Genomic DNA, 12,250 nt, shown 5'->3' with positions numbered 1-12,250 from the left:
TGGAGCGTCATCGCTCTGGCGCATCATCGCGCGTTCCTACACCATCCGCATCTCCCTCTCTTTCGGAGCATTCGGCGCGCTCCGAAGCTTCGGCGTCGACGAGACGAGCGTCACACTCGTCTAGACACCGGCGCTCTAGTGGTGGCAGTGGCGGTTGTTGTGGGGATTCCGCCACCGATGCCTCCACACCGCCTCGTGTTCGACGAGGCTCTTTACCCTCCCCTTCTTTGCCCGCCCCCACACCAGCCACAGCATCGCCGTCTACGCCAGGTTTTGCACGGCTGACTGTTCCTAGAAGCTACACACCTCTACCTACTCCGCCAGGAGCCACCCCACTCGACACTCCTCGCTTCGGGGCCCAGACGTCGGTGGAGACACCTGACGTCCGTACCCCCATCGACACGCCGCTAGAGACCCCTGCCGGGACACCCAGGTTCACGCGTCACCGGCCAGAGGGCTTGCCTTACTCCGTCGACATCAGCGGCGGCATCATCATGGATGATGACGGCAAGAAGGTGATCTCGCGCATGCGTGGTCTTTGCTCTCAGCTGTTTAGACACTATATACTAAACAAATGGAGTGAAGTACCAAGTGATTTAAAAAACAGAGTCATCAGCATACTTCATGATGAGTTTCCCGTTCCAACACGGGATCAGCGCTTCAATGAAGACCTGATGAAGATTCGAATGCGCGAATACTGCAAACACAAGCGTTCCAAAGTGCAAAAAGCAATCAAGAATGGGTGGAACAGGCCAGATTGGCTGGCCACAGTAGATTGGAAGAATGCGAAGAAAGCAGCGCGCGAGAATCCCGACAAGTGGAAGCAACAAAAGGATGCAGCCAGAGCGCGAGTAGAGGCAGGGAGCTCGCACCACTTGGGGAGCGGTGGATGGGCATCATTTGAGGCCGATTTTGTAAGTCTTTTCACATTGCTCTTTATGCATGTTCGATAGTTTAGGGTTTATGAGTTTTTTAGTTCTAACATAATGAAATCTTTGTATGTTTTGATAGTGGTCGATGACAGGACGTGATCCCACACCGTACGAGCGCGAGTACGCAGGCAGGAAGGGCTTAAACGCCCTGATGGACATTCTCAGTTCTCGCGGCGGCATGGTTAGTATTAGGGTTTACTCTTTTTTATTTTTTGTATTGTTTTATAAATGTCGTTATATGTTTATATTTACTGAAAACTGTCTTATTGTCTTTTTTTGCAGAATCCGACAGATACGCCGCTTGGACGCGATGAGACGTCTGACTAGACGACGTCAGTTTAGCCGTAGCTAGATAGCATTAGTTTAGGGTTTCTCATAGCTTATGTATCATGAGACGGATTTTATACGTCTTTTTGAACCATGTATATTATTACATTTGTCACCGCAGTTCCTTTTGCCAATAAATTCTTTATGCCTATGATGTTGTACAATTGTCATTATTACATTTGCCAATCAATTCATTTTGCTTATGATGTGTACAATTGTCAATTTTGCAAACAATGCGTCTTGTGGGTGACTATTTTGGGTCTCTTATTTACCTTTGCACTTTTTTTTAAAAAGTGAATCAAGTACAATATGGTTGATGGGTGGCAGGGCATTCAATGCCCTGCCACCAAAAAAATATTCTCTCGGGCGTCGCTATAAGCGTCGCTATTTATGGCTCTGTAGCGTCGCTATGAGCGTCGCTATAGTCTTCTGTGAGACCGTCGCTATAGGCGTCGCTATATGCGTCGCTATATAGCGACGCTGATAGAGACGCATATAGCGACGCCTATAGCGACGCTCTCGTAGCGACGCTCGTAGCGACGGTTTTAGCGACGCCGGGGGTTATAAAAACCCAATGTATTTCCGTCGCTAATAGCGTCACAAGAGCACACAACCTCTTGTAGTGGTGATAATCAACTACATCACAGTAATCTTGAAGGCCCCATACCTCTCTAGTTATATCTTTCCTCTCAGATGATGTCATTCAAACTGCTTTTGCAACATGGTTCAGTCTCGACTCTAGATGCAAGGCCCCTCATGACGGCTACGATCGCCCCCAACAATTAGTCACACGTTCACAAAGATGAGCAATTTTTGCTTTTGTTTTTTATCTTTTATAATGCTAGTTTAATTCTTATAATGTTTGATGATGGGCTATAAATAAAGTGTGTTTCTATGTTATAAGTAGCGTTCACTTGTTTGTGGCTAATGGCACCAGATGGTGACGCTTTTAGATAGTGGTCATAAGGGTTATGACTCAAACTGAATTCTTAGGTGCATTTTATGTAAAAGGAATGGTCATGCCATGACCAGGGGGCTTGGGTTTAGCACATGGTATTTGTAGTGGATTGTTTAATGCATGGTAATCACCACACATGATTTAATATCTTGTTATTTGGATTGCTCATTTTGACTCTATTTCCTTCAACGAGGCTCAAGTTTGCCTATACTCTAGCATATATGATAAAATCTCAACAAGTTATGTTACTTGTCATTCTTGTCATGAAAACGTCATTTGATGTCCATCATTAATTACATGATTCGTCCATAAGTTAGTAATCATGTTCTCATCTTATTTTACCCTCATCGTCATTAGTGCTATGGTTGTTATCGTCTTATTGCACCCTCATCGTCATTGGTGTTATGGTTCATATCATCTTATTGCATGCACCCTAGTCATCATTGGTGCTATGGATGTTATCGTCTTATTACACCCTCGTTGCCATTGGTACTATGGCTGTTATCATCTTATTGCATGCACCCTCTTCAACATTGGTGCTATGGGTGTTATCCTCTTATTGCACCTTGGTCATCGATGTTATGGTTGTTATCATCTTATTGCATGCACCCTTGCCATCATTGGTGTTATGGGTGTTATCGTCTTATTGGAACCTCATAGTCATTGGTAATATGGTAGTTATCATATTATTGCACCCTCATCATCATTGGTGCTATGGCTCTTATCATTCTCATCGTTGAAAATTTGGTAGCTATGACTATGCACCACTAGTGTTTCATAGAACCTATGTACTAGCTTTGTGCACATGTGATGGCATCGACATAATGTTTGTTTATGTGTCGTCTCTGGATCAGCGGCATCGTGAACCGTCTCTAAGGATAATGTGATGACGTGATCATTCTTTTAACCTTCATGTTTTGATATGTTTCTAGAGTTGATGTCATTTGCAGCTTCTCAAAGATATTGAAGCTATTCAAAGATATTGAAGAATTTGCATCAATTCAATTATAGGGTTACTAAACTTCCAAAGACGCTTGAAAGCGCACATTGTATATTATGGAGTGATGTAGCTCTTGGAAAAAGAATGTTTTTAAAATTTGATAATTGCCAATCTAACAGTGTATGTATATGGTGCTGTGGATTTTTCCCTTGTATCCCCAAGGGTTTTTTCATCCACAGTTAGGGACTCCTATTTGAGTGGGGATGTTGGAGCTATATATACCCACCCCTATGCTATATATAGCTAGGAGTTCCCACTATATATGTGTACTTGGTGTGTGCTCTACACACACTTCAGGGTTTGCAGATCTGAAGTCATCTCTCTCTCTCTCTCTCTCTCTCTCTCTCTCTCCCTCTCTCTCCCTCTCTCTCTCTCTCTCATCTCATTCTTCTTCCCTCGTCAAAAAATACCCAGTGGTTGGCCCCTCTTGGAAGTTTAGGATGCCCGTTCAACTTTTTCCTATCTTCACCCAGCAATCATGGTCTACATCCCCATTTTATTGACAAACAGAGTTCTTAAACCATTGTATTTCAATTGTAATTGGCATTGAAATTATTTTTTATGAAAGTAATTATATATCACTTATTCTGGTCTTCATTGCTATAGACTCAAGCCATCTTTTTTGAAGTTTTGTTTATTTATGATAATGTGTAAATTCTTCATCCTACTACTCTCTTTCTCTATATTTTTTTTAAAGAGTGTTTTCAAACACATTATGTAACAATGGCAGTTCGCAAGAATTAATAGAAAAATGTTATCGTTTAAACTCTAGAATCTACTCCAATATTAGCAATCAGTTGAAAAGGTAAAACCTTGAATCTTGGTAACTTTGTTGGGATTATAATAAAATCTTGTTCATACTTTTAATTAGGACAAGTAGAGAATGTTATCTCATTCTACAAACCCTCCTACTATAAACTTGTTTTTGTAACCACTTTTGTGACTTTTATCTGATGATAAGCTACCTTACATGACTTCTGCACTAAGTCATTCATAGATTGATGTTCTTGAATGTCATGAATGCATCATGGAGATTTCTTGCTTCTTTCAGTTTAAATGACTAGTCATTATTATAAATCTTTTAGGTTTTAATTACATCAAGAGAAATGGTTAAGATCATTGCATTTATTATGTTTGGTCAAAGTTTAGCACAATATAGCTAAACAAAACTAACCAAATAATTTTCATGATGAGTTTTATGTGTTTATAGTCTAATGATTTATAGAGATTTGTCATATATTTTGATGCTATATCAACGTAATTTTGTAACAAGTGATTTGGGACGATGATCATCAACAATTGCTACATACTTCATCATTTCACTCTATTCCAATTTGGTACCAAATAGGTAATGAATGCTTCGTTTTTATTATGCCTTGTCCAGTCCATTGGTCATGTGCACACATATTTGCTGATTTAGGCAATGTATAAATACTCATCTTGGTTTAGATTCACCGATTTAGGCAACACCAATTATACATGAAGATCTGTCAATTTAGGTAGCACGAGTGCAAATTCACTGATTCAAGTAGCACATCAACAAACTGTAGATTCACTATTTTTAAAAAACTACGAAGTACAGATTTTTTTATTTAGGCAACATTAGTGCAGATTATACATCAATAAAAAAATAAATATATAAAAATATAGAGAGTCAAATAAGGAAGGTCCTCATTTGTTTTTTATTGATGTATATTTATTTACAATAGGTAAGAAAAAATACCTATAGGAAATAAGAATTTTGTGAAAGGCAATGACTGGTGGTAAAAGGTATTTTTTTGAGCTTTTTCCTTGGAGTGGATTCACACGAAAAATAAGAGAAGTTTGTATGAAATGATTTTTTTAAAGAATACATAGGTAAGAAAGATCATGGTAATGGTGCGTAGAAATACATACCATACTTAGGTAAATAATACACACTTAAGAAGAAATATTTAAATAAACACCAAAATAATTATAATAAAAATTTCTATATTTAGGCCCTATATACAATGAAATACTTATACACAAAAGAGCCATAACATACTTTGGCTTTTATTTTTACTTATTATTTGGCTCAACTAGCCCAGTGACTAGCTAAGTGAGGATTTTTAAGGAGATATGGAGAAAGCCCCCTAACTCACACACGCCTATGTACAATGAAATGGTAAGGATAGCCACAATGTTTACGTGATTTGGGTAGGGTGAGGTAGCTCACTATGGAAATTTCGGATATACAAAAAACGGCTATCCGTATGATTAAATCCAACAAAGAGACCAAGATCAACAACTCTAGCAACTGAAAGAAGATTACATTGAAGATCTGGAACATGTAGCACCCCTCATAAAACTCAAGTGGAAAAAGATAAGATAGCAAGATATAAATCTCCAATACCCTTTATTTGACAGGTTGTATCATGAGCAAGATAAACATCACGTTGAATTAGTAGTGGAAGATAGTTATGGAGCCACTTCGATTGATATGTCATATTTCTTGTAGCACGCGAATTAATAATAAAAAGTTAACCATCACGTACATGTCTGGCGTAACCAAACATAGAATGTAGCTTGTTTTTGGTTTAATATTGTTATGATGCTTGATAGTATATTCTCTATTGTGATCTGTGTCGAATCGACACTGACAGAAGAAAGCCGGCGCAAAACACCGCTATAGCAATGTCTCTTTGCCAGTTTCAACTTTCAACAAATGCAAACAAAGAACTTATTGTTAGCACCACGCTAACTCGTGCAACATTTTTTGGGAGCTTTTATTGTAAAAAAACTTATTATTTTGATAAATTGGGAATATTGTAACTCATATTTTCTAAGTGGATATTGTAATCGATCAGTCAAAGTTATAAGCTTTCATATTGTATCAATTTATCCTTAATTAGAGTTCACAGATGATTAGTTTTTGACCAAAGAACCTTGGCTAAGGTATAAAAGCCAATTTTGTAAAGTTAATTTTAAGTTTTGTATAAGAAATACATAGTGTGAGCTAACGACACTCACTTCTCTCCTTATCATGCTTCCTACTCCCTTTTCGGTTGTCACATTGCAGTGTCGTTTGTTGTGTTGCAACCGCATGTAAGAGCTCTGCACATTGACGTAAACATATCATGGTAAATCCTAGTTTTTGGCATCATCAACACGTGGCCTAATCTCATCATAAGTAGGAATTTAAGCTAGGAAATCACAAAGTAAGCATAGGTGGGTATTAGGGCATCACTGCTAAGCATTTAGATGCATTCGAGGTCAAAAACGATTAGGTCAAAATCTCACTGTTGTTAATAATTGCATTTTGTGCACTTCATCAAAAGTAAGGTTTCAGACTATAAACATGTGTTCTTAGGTCTTATATACTTGTCCTAGAAGTTTCACAACATTCAGATTACATTTTATGCTATAACACGTCATGTTTTTTATGACTACCTTTTGATGACTTAGGTCATCTGAGTGTAGCATGTGTTAGATGCGAGTTGTCTGTTGTTTTCCAAGAGATTGACACCCTCTTGTAACCTCTATGCACTAGTCAAGTCAGCTTCATCCCATGGATTGACAATTATGTTTGTGGTTCTCGCTATGTATGTAATAAGATGATAAGAGTGAGGTTAGTAAACCCATCCACATTTGGCGCCGCTGCCAAGGACGAATAGACTTAAACTAGGAAAAAAAAAAGAGTCTTGTGTAGTTGTCTATTAACTACCTCTAGGATCATCTAAACTAAAACTTTATCTTTAAAACCACATAGCTTAAGAGTGTCATCTTTTGTTGTATAGAGGTAGCTTGGAAGTAGATTGTACTAAGTACCTTGTAGGATTAGCTTGGAAGAAGATTGCACTTGCTAAGTCGTTGTAGGATTGTAGGATCAGGTTAGGATTTTGAGAATGATTGATGGACAAGACAGGTCTTAAGATCAATGCTCAAGAAACCATAAAAAACAACAAAACAAGTGTTTGTGGACACTTTCCACAACCCAATTGCAAAAGAACCTACGAGTAGGGTAAGTAGAATCCGAGGTGGATCTCAAAACATAGCTCACTCCAAAAGAATCATTGTTTAGTTGTTTATGTGAAGTTGCAGAATTTCAGGTCTATGACTTGAAACATTACCAAAAGACTGTCGACCACTAAATCTCGGGGAGGGAGGGAGGGGGGGGGGGGGGAGCGGGGATGCCCTTAAGTGCAAGGAACTGCCAAAATCAGCCATGAGTCCTAAAAAGCTATAAAGAGGCCCCACGGGGGCTCTTCACAAAAAAATACAGTCTCCGAGTCGTGGAAAAATTCTCTTGCGAATAAGAGAATGCCTCACAGAAACTACTTAGAGAGCAAAAACTCTATGTAATTAATCGAGGTAGTTAGTTTGATTTTAGTTAATTAAGAAAATAGCTTAAGTTTTGACTAATTTTTCTAATTAAACTATTAATTAAGGAGACTAAGCATTCCCTATTATTAACTACTCTCTGAATTATCATTAGACTGTTGATCACTAATTTCTTAAGCTTGATCAGTAATCTAAATAATTAATTATTGTATGTTAAGCTGAAAACGATAATTTTTAGGTTGATTTATGAAGAAAAATCGTTTTTAAGCCTAAATAGTTAAAGTATAATTTTGAGAGCTTGGTTATACTGTGTAGAAGCCATAAAAATTAGGTCTTAATTTTTTGAGTAATCACCTAATTAATTAGGCAAAATTAATTGTTTTTAATCCTAAAATAAAGGGGAACTAGGCATGTATCTAATTGTCTGTTTTTTAGCATAAATTAAAGGCGAAATTAGCTAATTATTTTAGATAATTATACAGTAGTTATCAAAGCTAAAAATCATTGTTAGGAAGCCATGATAATTAGGCAATGCATAGAAAATTAGTTTATCTAATTAAATAGGCTAAAATTATCTATTTTTAAGCATAAATTAAAGGAAGAAATTAGCTAAATCACTTAGATAACTATATAGTAATTATCAAAGATAGAAATCACTATTAGGGACCTGCGATAATTAGGCACAAAAAACTAGTTTATCTAATTAACTAGGCTAAAATTGTTTGTTTTAAGCATAAATTGAGGGGGGAAATTAGCTAAATCACTTAGATAATTATGTAGTAAATATCACTGGTAGAAATCACTATTAGGCACTCCAGATAACTACGCCATGCACAAGAAATTAGTTTATCTAATTAATAAGGCTAAAATTATGTGTTTTTGAGCATAAGTTGAAAAGAGAAATTAGCTAAACTACTAAGATAATTATACAGTAATTATTAGAGCTAGGAAACCTTGTTAGGAAATCAAGATAATTAGGCTATGCACAGAAAATTAGTTTAACTAATTAATTAGGCTACATTTATCTATTTTTAAGCAAAAAATAAAGGGAGAAATTAGTAGATTATTCAAGATAATTAGATGCTAATTACTAAAGTTATTCTATTGATAAACAAGCCATATTAATTATCTTAAGGTTTAAAAAGTGTTAGATGATTACATGCTAATTATCAGAGTTATATTACATGCTAAAGAAGTGGTGATAATCATCTTAAGGTTAGAAAGTTAGTATACATATTTATCCAAGTCAAATTATTTCAATTTTAGCTGAAAATTAAAAGGGGGAAATTAGTAAATCATGTTAGATGAGTACATGCTGTTTCTTACAGCTATATTACACGATAAAGAAGCCATGATAATTATCTCAAGGTTAGAAAATTAGTATAAATATTTATCTAAGTCCAATTATACTAATTCTTGTTGACTTAAAGGGGAAAATTAGTAAATCATGTTAGATGACTACATGCTATTTATGAGAGTTATATTGCATGATAAAGAAGTCGTGATAATCATCTTAAGGTTAGCAAAATCAGTATAAATATCTATCTAAGTCAAATTATACTAATTCTAGTTGAAAATTAAAGGGGAGAATTAGTAAATCATGTTAGATGATTACATGATATTTATCAAAGCTAGATTACATGATAAAGAAGCCATGAAAATGATCTTAAGGCTAAAAAATTAGTATAGATATTTATCTAAGTCAAATTATACTAATTTTAGCTTACATTAAAGATGGAAACTAGATAAATAAGTTAGAAAATTAAAATGTAATTACCAATGGTCACAAATATCATTATCTACTTGTGATAATTATATCATAGTTAATTAGTTAATTTAAAAAACTATAATTAATCAAAAGTCTTATTTTTAGCAAAAGATTAAGTAAAATAAATAGACTTTGCAGTCAAAAGTTTCTAGGAAAATTATAATAAGTGTAAGCCAATGATATAAAGTTAAGGAAATGAAATATTTAAGAGAAAAAAATTAAAATAATTATTAAACTCAAAATAACCAGATTACAAGCTTAAAATTTGATTAGGAAATTAGGAAAAAGATATAGAAAATTATAAGAAATTAGGAGAGCTTAAAAACCCTTTGGGAAGCTGTAGAAAAAGTTATCTTACCTATATACACAAATAAGAAACTACTAGGTCAAGAATTTACCAATTAAGACTACAAATTTAACCTAGATTGGGTTAAAGTTGAATACAAAGGTTAAGTCTAGATTTTGAAAATCTTGCCTAATGATTAGACGCCCATTTCTACAAGGATAGGAAGGTATGGCACCTAAAAGGACCTGAGCCAATCCTACATCTGATGATGAGAAAAAAGCTCCAAAAAGAACTAGAGTGTTGCGATGAGGCTGGGCCTAGTAGTAGGCCTATGGAGGAGAGTCTTCAGGCACCGACACAACAGCAGATTGGCGATCAGTGCCAGGTGGGTTTTTCATTATTCAATTAAGTCTTTAAATAGTTTAAGTTTGTTTATAAGTTAACATTGCATACGTAAGGAGTGAATAAGAATTGAAAGAGGAATAATTGGCCAAAAATGGAAGGTAACTTCCAAGAAACAAACATGCATTGTTTGTAATTCAAGACACCTCCAACTCCTTGGTATATTTTGATGAATAATGATGGATTTCCAGCCACGGATAAGTCGGTTACCCCCATGAATGATGAGTTTCTACTTTGTGTCATATCTTGATGTTTCTACATAAGTTAGGATATCATTTTTTATCCTAGGGGAGCCGTCGTGTTGTATGGGCAACTAGTTTGGTGTATGGGCACCCCGAACCTTGGGTGGGGGTTTATCCACCCTGGATTGTGAATAAGGAATGGGTTCCATTTTTTCACCCTTATGTGGTCTTGAGACAAGAAGAGTATTGGTCATGGTTATTATGGACAATGTTTTGATTGACAGTACCATGTCTTAACTTTAAATATGTTTGTTTGGTAAAAGAATGCTTTTCAATGTTGTCTTTAATACTTGATTGAAGGAATTACTGTGACAGAAAGTTAAAAGAAACCATTATTTTAAATGTTAAAACAATATAATAATAATTAGAAAACAAAAGAATCATGTGTGAGTGCAGGGTGGTCAGACTAAGTTTGTTAATCATGGTCCGGTGGACCTGCCACATACTAAAAGTATTTTGTAAACTTCTCCAATTGGAAGAGAAGTTCACCAACGGCTGTGCCCTCACATCTGTTAGGGGGCGGAAAGCGTTGGTTGAGGGTACCTTAGCCCAATTTGTGGAAGTTGTAGGGCTAAAATAGTTTTGACTTTTAATATGTTTTTCCGTTTTCTATGAGAGACAGGACTAGGTCTTCTTCTAGGGCTATAGACCCAAGCCATTGTCAATGGTAAAGGTCTATTTCTTGGATTTTTCTTGTTAAGAGACTGTGATTGTTATTAGGCCTAGAGATCTGTCAAGGATCCCATCCCGATTTCGGTGCCAACGGGCTGGGGATCTCACAAATAGCACGTTTTTGATATCACATCGCAAGGGTGTGCTAGAAAGAGAAGAATGACCAATATCAACCAGCATTTCTCAAAGCCAAATCAGCTCATGAGCTGCAAGTGATGTGGGATTATATTCAGACTCGGTCGTAGAAACTGCAATACAATCTTGTTTCTTGTTGGTCCAAGAAACAAGACAACAATGAAGAAGCAGTTGCCACTAGTAAATTGCATAGATAAATGTGAGCTCACCCAATCTACATCTATGTAATTCAAATGAGACAAAGATTTCATAGAGACCGATGTCAATTGTCATGGATAGACCAAATCAAAATTTTTAGTGCCTTGCAAGTATTTCAATACATGCATAGAGCAATGCTTAAGAGAAGGATGTGCAAGATGTTGTCCACAATAATGAGAAAAAAACAAAATATTTGGGTGAGTGTTCATGCCAACAAACTGAAGACATCCGATCAAGTTAGCATAAGGCTAACTTGTGACAAGATGATGCCACTTTCAGAAGTGAGCCTTGTAGAGCTTGCAAGACAAGGTGTGTTAACTGAATATGAAAATTCCAAATCAAATTTTTGAATAGTACCTACAATAAACTTTGACTCTCAAAGGAGCAAAAGGTTCCTTTGAATCTAAGTGCCAAGACACGATTTGAGATCTCCACGATCCACCATATCAAATACTAAACAACTTTTTCACTTGCTGAAGAGATCCCAAATCATTGGAAACAAGGGTGGCATCATCCACATAAAGCACAAGAATCACAAAACTACTACCTTGGCGCTTTATATATAAGTTGGGGTCTGAAGAGAAAGAGATAAATTGTTATACATTATATGGAATTGAGAAACGACATAGACAAAAGATATATTGAGAAAGAGAAAAACATTTACGTGGAGGCATTGGATTATTGGCATGACTTACAGCCACTTTCTCTGCAATCCGACCATGAGCAACGCTAGAGTTCTTGGGGTGGTTTGACCAATCCACGTATCTCCCAAGGATGTCGTGAACATAACAGTGCTGTATAATGTAGAGTTCCATTTGATTGTTGTTTGGCATAACTCTCTCTCAACGTATGAATCGTTGTAGAAACACTCATTTGAGTCCTTTGTCCTACAAATCGGATAGCTTTGTAGGCGTCAATTCCTTGGCATTGCCGCTGATTCAAATTAAATGTTGACGCACAAAGTGTCTTGGACATAGTTTCCTGCACTCCTTAAGGCTGAGAGGTTTGCCTTGCAACCCAGACTCATC

Source organism: Adiantum capillus-veneris, chromosome 14 (genome assembly GCF_014529385.1).
Source record: "Adiantum capillus-veneris isolate H3 chromosome 14, ASM1452938v2, whole genome shotgun sequence".
NCBI lineage: Eukaryota > Viridiplantae > Streptophyta > Polypodiopsida > Polypodiales > Pteridaceae > Adiantum > Adiantum capillus-veneris.
The sequence above is the reverse complement of the archived record's forward strand: the minus strand, read 5'-3'. Positions refer to the sequence as shown.